The 6,257-nt window shown below is 44.1% G+C and overlaps 1 protein-coding gene across 1 annotated transcript in view; it reads right to left on the reverse strand.

Moving 5' to 3' along the window:
* arhgap20b (Rho GTPase activating protein 20b) overlaps window positions 1–4,593 on the reverse strand; it is a 28,296-nt gene extending 23,703 nt beyond the window's left edge. Inside the window, exon 1 of the mRNA XM_026910405.3 lies at window positions 4,335–4,593. The gene's annotated coding sequence lies outside the window, so the exon portion shown is untranslated. The remainder of the gene's footprint in view (window positions 1–4,334) is intronic.
* Between the last annotated feature and the right edge of the window lie 1,664 nt (window positions 4,594–6,257).

Consider the following 6,257-nt stretch of genomic DNA (forward strand, 5'->3'; position numbering starts at 1 on the left):
GTCTGTGAGAGGACGTGTCTGTGTGAGGACGTGTCTGTGTGAGGACGTCTCAGGGTGAGGACGTGTCTGTGTGAGGACGTCTCAGGGTGAGGACGTGTCTGTGTGAGGACGTGTCTGTGAGAGGACGTCTCAGGGTGAGGACGTGTCTGTGTGAGGACGTGTCTGTGAGAGGACGTGTCAGAGTGAGGACGTGTCAGAGTGAGGACGTGTCTGTGAGAGGACGTCTCAGGGTGAGGACGTGTCTGTGTGAGGACGTGTCTGTGTGAGGACGTGTCTGTGAGAGGACGTCTCAGGGTGAGGACGTGTCTGTGTGAGGACGTGTCTGTGTGAGGACGTGTCAGAGTGAGGACGTGTCTGTGTGAGGACGTGTCTGTGTGAGGACGTGTCAGAGTGAGGACGTGTCTGTGAGAGGACGTCTCAGGGTGAGGACGTGTCTGTGTGAGGACGTGTCTGTGAGAGGACGTCTCAGGGTGAGGACGTGTCTGTGTGAGGACGTGTCTGTGAGAGGACGTGTCAGAGTGAGGACGTGTCTGTGTGAGGACGTGTCAGAGTGAGGACGTGTCTGTGTGAGGACGTCTCAGGGTGAGGACGTGTCTGTGTGAGGACGTGTCTGTGAGAGGACGTGTCAGAGTGAGGACGTGTCAGGGTGAGGACGTGTCTGTGTGAGGACGTGTCTGTGTGAGGACGTGTCAGAGTGAGGACGTGTCTGTGTGAGGACGTCTCAGGGTGAGGACGTGTCTGTGAGAGGAGAATATGTTATTTCTTACTTTACCCCCCACACACACTGCTGCTGTATTATTCCTGAAACTGCGCGTTGCCCGTAGCAACCCGTCTTTACTCCTGACACATCCTGAGTAACAGCAGGTTTAAAAAAGAAACTCTCAGCAAGAAACTTTTCCAATTCTGAGAACCTTATTGTGGAGATAAAATTGTTTGTTTCTTCCTCACACTACAATCCAAAGTACAGATTTCACTCGTCTCTAAAGCCCTGTTTACACCTGGACATGTCGTCTTCATCTACAGATCTGACCGGCGTGTCGTGTGTTCACATGCGGATCAGCTCATCATGCAGGTGTTCTGAGTGTATGATGAGTTTCTGCATAAAAATCACCATTTCCGTGACATATAATGAATCTGGCTTTGCGTCGGTGTTTACGGAGCGTGTGTGTGACCTACACGGAGGAGTTGCGGTTGTTATACAACAGCTTCAGATCCACATGAAAGTAAAAACCTCCAAGTTGTGTGACTTTTTAGTTGCATCCTGCAGGATCTCGGCTCTGATACACATCTTTAATATCAAGCGGAATAGCGCTCCTGCTGCTCGTATCTGTTTAGAATCTGTTCATCTTCACTTCCATCCCTAATTCACATGTATGAAACGTGTCTCAGGCCTCCTGAACTGTTCAGCCGATCGGATTTAAACCTGCCTGTAAGACATCTGGGATACATTCAGATAATCTTCATTCAGGAGACACATTAAAATGAGAGAAACTACCGAATCTCCTCCCAATATATCTCTCTCTCACACACACACACACACACACTCACACACACACACACACACATGCTCTGTAATGCAGCAGTTATCATTTAGCAAGATTCAAACCAGCACAACTAAAATCATTTTTTAGAGATGAGCCACAACAGCAGCTGTTTTCCTTCAGTTCATTTGCATATGAATTCACAGCAGACCAATCAGCTTGCAGTTTGCCTGGCCGTCGATGTGGATAAAATCTGTTCAGCAGTAAACAGGCTTCCAGTTCTGATGCTCGAAATGCGGATTAGAGAATTTCCTGTGAAGAAATGTGACTCGATTGAAATGAACATCATCATCCATTGCTGTTTTATATAAAACCGTTCCTCCTTTAATGGGAAATTTTTTAATATTAATGATTTGAGATTGTGCCAGTGAGTGGACTGTGAGTGGAGTGAATTTTACACACATCATGAGCACCATCACTCTGTCATCAGCGCAGATAATGGTTTAAAAAGCCTGAAGTTGGAGGAGGGAATCTGCATTAAGGCTAATGGGGTGATGATCCTGCAGCATGGACGGGGACTAACGCGCCGCCAGCACGGCCTCCGCGCCACTGTACGCTCTTCACATGTTTAACACCCGAAAGCTTCTGTGTGGAAACCTACAGCAGTGTGTGTCCCTTTCAGAAAGCTCATGTTAGCTCATTCTCCCATACAAACACAATCCTAGGAAGGAGAGACTTCGTGAGTTTTTAAAGGGATTTTTTTAACCTGGGAAATTATTGCATTTGAAATCTTAAAACAAGTCAGTCTGGAAAGTCGAAGCTTTTTATTTTATTACAGACTTTAGGATTTAGGATTTAATTGACTAAAATTGTTGTAGCTGAACTAAAATGAACAATAACCAGAAGAAAAATATTATATTAAACTGTTAGGTGCTTTGACAAAACAACATGAACGATTTCACTTGTGTTCGCTGCTTTTCAGCATGTTTTTAAAGAGCGAACCATTCAGCAGTTTGTGAAAGAGAATCCCTGTGACGTTTACAGAAACCTTCAGAGTGGAACAGATTTAAGTGACGGAACGGCTGACATGCAGCTTACATCAAACCCGAGACCTGCTTCTTCATCCGCATGCCTCTGTTCACTGTCTCTCTCTCAGTCTGTCTCTCTCTCAGTCTGTCTCTCAGTCTGTCTCTCTCTCAGTCTCTCTCTCAGTCTGTCTCTCTCTCAGTCTCTCTCTCTCAGTCTCTCTCTCAGTCTGTCTCTCTCTCAGTGTCTCTCTCTCTCAGTCTGTCTCTCTCTCAGTCTGTCTCTCTCTCTGTCTCTCTCTCTCAGTCTGTCTCTCTCTCAGTCTCTCTCTCTCAGTCTGTCTCTCTCTCAGTCTGTCTCTCTCTCTGTCTCTCTCTCAGTCAGTCTCTCTCTCAGTCTCTCTCTCAGTCTGTCTCTCTCAGTCAGTCTCTCTCAGTCTCTCTCTCAGTCTCTCTCTCTCTCAGTCTCTCTCTCAGTCTGTCTCTCTCTCTGTCTCTCTCTCAGTCTGTCTCTCTCTCAGTCTGTCTCTCTCTCTGTCTCTCTCTCAGTCAGTCTCTCTCTCAGTCTCTCTCTCAGTCAGTCTCTCTCTCAGTCTCTCTCTCTCTCAGTCTGTCTCTCTCAGTCTCTCTCTCTCTCAGTCTCTCTCTCAGTCTGTCTCTCTCTCTGTCTCTCTCTCAGTCTGTCTCTCTCTCTGTCTCTCTCAGTCAGTCTCTCTCTCAGTCTGTCTCTCTCAGTCTGTCTCTCAATCTCTCTCTCTCTCTCTCTGTCTGTCTCTGTCTCTCTCCCCCTGTCTCTCTCTGTCTGTCTCTCTCTCTCTCTCTCTGTCTCTCTCTCTCTGTCTCTCTCTGTCTCTCTCTCTGTCTCTCTCTCTGTCTGTCTCTCTGTCTCTCTCTCTCTGTCTCTCTCTCTGTCTGTCTCTCTCTCTCTGTCTCTGTCTCTGTCTCGCTCTCAGTCTGTCTCTCAGTCTCTCTCTCTCTCTCTCTCTCTCAGTCTGTCTCTCAATCTCTCTCTCAGTCTCTCTCTCAATCTGTCTCTCAGTCTGTCTCTCAGTCTCTCTCTCTCTCTCTCTCTCAGTCTCTCTCTCAGTCTCTCTCTCTCAGTCTGTCTCTCTCTCAATCTCTCTCTCATTCTGTCTCTCAGTCTGTCTCTCAGTCTTTCTGTCTGTCTACCCTGAATATATCCTTAAATTGCAGCATCAGACTACATTTGCAGTTAACAGCGACTTTGTGTAAAAATAATTCCTAGCTGAAATGACAAGCTTCTTGACTTGTAATAGTGCTGGAATAAGTTGGGCTAATAACAGTGCAGTCTGAAAGCGCTAATCTGTGTGGGATAGAGGGACGGTTTTCAGCGGACAAGCAGACATTTTCTCAGTGCTTGATGTTTCCTGTGTATAATTAAAACATTTACAGATGATTGCACTGCATCCTGCTGACAAACATCACACACTGAGATGGTGTTCTCAGTGTATATTCCATTATCCACACACTCTCACACACACCAGCACGTCAGTTTCATGGCTGTCAGGACATAATCATGGACATATTCATTACTGTAGCTGATTCATGCTAACCCCTAATCCTGATCTTCGCCCCGGCTATTTTTTTTTTTTAAATAATAGCTTCAAAAGCACTTTTTTTTCTGAGGACCGGGTAATTGTGAGGACTTTTACACAGTGCTATCATTATGAGGACCTGTGTGCTTTTCATTCCTCACAGTATGCACACACACACACACACACACACACACACACACACACACACACACACACTACAAGTCATCCATCCATCCCATTCCCCTTTCCCTCGCTCTTCTGTCCTGTCTTACCTTCCTGTCCGAGCTGCAGGTCTCCTGATCTCCATAAAGGTGTCTCACTGCGCTGCGGCCTCATTTTAAACTCCGCTCATCAACATGGCGCTTTTTTTAAATGTGGCCGGTCCAAACATGAAGTCCGGGTCAGAAAACAGACCATTTAATACACTTTAAACATCAGTACATCGGTGGGGAAGAGATTTCCTCTGTCCCACTTCAGATGCGAGGCACAAAAACATTCCTCTCTCTCTCTCTCTCTCTCTCTCTCTCTCTGTCTTTCCTCTCTTCCTTTCTCCCTCCCCCTTCATACCCAATCCTTTTTCTTAATCTGTTTTCCGTCCCCTTTCTGTCCCATCTCCATCTGGAGTGCTTCCCTCTCTTTCCCATGGATTATGTAAGTAATAAATACTGTGTGAGTGAGTGTGTGTGAGTGTGTGTGTGTGTGTGTGTTACAGTAAAATACTGAGTGAAGAGGTGGTGTGATGAATCAGAGTTACTGTTATCACCTCAATATTGATTATTTTCCTCTAACAGCACATCCCCGAGTGTTTTATTCCTCTTACATCACAACAGTTTTCCCAAAAGTTTTTATTTATTTAACTTTTTATTTATTAAAGATCAACACGTCATACTTTCCACTTTCCACTATCAATTTATAGTTACATTTAACAGGTTAGTTCCTGTTGTCACTGACGTTATAGCAGCTATAAACAGTCATTCATTCACCAGCATCTCTTTATTCTCTCTTGTCGTGTTACTGAGAAACCGCAAAGAAGCGTAAACTCCTCTGTCCTGAAGATGTCGGAAAACTTAAAGACCAATCAGAGTCCAGAACTCAGCAGCGCTGTTGAATTCACAACAAGGATTACTGTTGTTTCTGGTAGGTTTGTATAAAAAAGCAGGTTCCTACATAAATTTAAAGCAGTATTCTCATAGTGGAATAATGGCGCCACTGATAGGCGATGACAGGAACAACAGAAAAAAACCTAATGTGGAAAAGTTCTTCTAATTTGGTGAAATTTACTGTGAAATACAGCGCAGTGCAGCAAGAATAAACAGATTACAGCTTCAGCTCCAACCTGACTGCAAGGTGTTAGTGTTTACTGTGTGTGTATATTGATTATTAAATGATTATATTAAATACCGCACCAGATCTGCTGGGTTTATTATACAATGATTTCAGGATAAAAGGATTACTGAGAAAACAGAATTGAAAGTCTGATCTCTTTCCTCAGGAGGTGAAGAATAAAGCCCTAACTGATGGATGTGAGAGAGTCAGGCGGTTTTGTTCTCTTCAGTCTCTTTCACACATTTCTATTGTGAATCAGAGCATTATGTGGAAAATGAGCCGAGCTATTAGCTTACAGAGCAGAGGGCAATTTTACGGCTTAATAAAAATATAGTTGAAGTCAGTGTGCTGCTGCGGTCGCTGTCTCGTCCTGCGTGCTGCATGAGTCTTATTTCAGGTGGTTGTAAATGTCAGAACATTCCACTGAACATGCCTTTAGACACGAGAAGAGTTCAGTCTGATCTACTTCACCGTGTTATACACGTTATTTTAATACTGAACTAATGTTTTTAAGAAATATGATATATATTTCTTAAAAACATCAGTTCAGTATTAAAATAACTGAACTAATGTTTTTAAAATATAGATGATTTTCTTTGATGTTATTTGTGAATGCTTTAAAGCCAAATAAGTGCTGAAATAATGCAAAAAGCGGAATACTCGTAGAAAAGGGTTCTTTGGTTGTCCATCTTGGGACACCTTTAACCCTTTCTTCAGCTAGCAGAACCCTTTTTCCATCCCTCATTAATGGTCCTGTAGATCTCCTCCCTTTCTCCCAACAAGTTGTGTTTTTAGATATTAATATTTGTGTGTAAAATGGTGTGTATACATTCACACTTTTATAGCTGAGGCCTGGACCTGCATTTCTA

This window comes from Pangasianodon hypophthalmus, chromosome 27 (genome assembly GCF_027358585.1).
Source record: "Pangasianodon hypophthalmus isolate fPanHyp1 chromosome 27, fPanHyp1.pri, whole genome shotgun sequence".
In the NCBI taxonomy this organism is placed as follows: Eukaryota; Metazoa; Chordata; class Actinopteri; order Siluriformes; family Pangasiidae; genus Pangasianodon; species Pangasianodon hypophthalmus.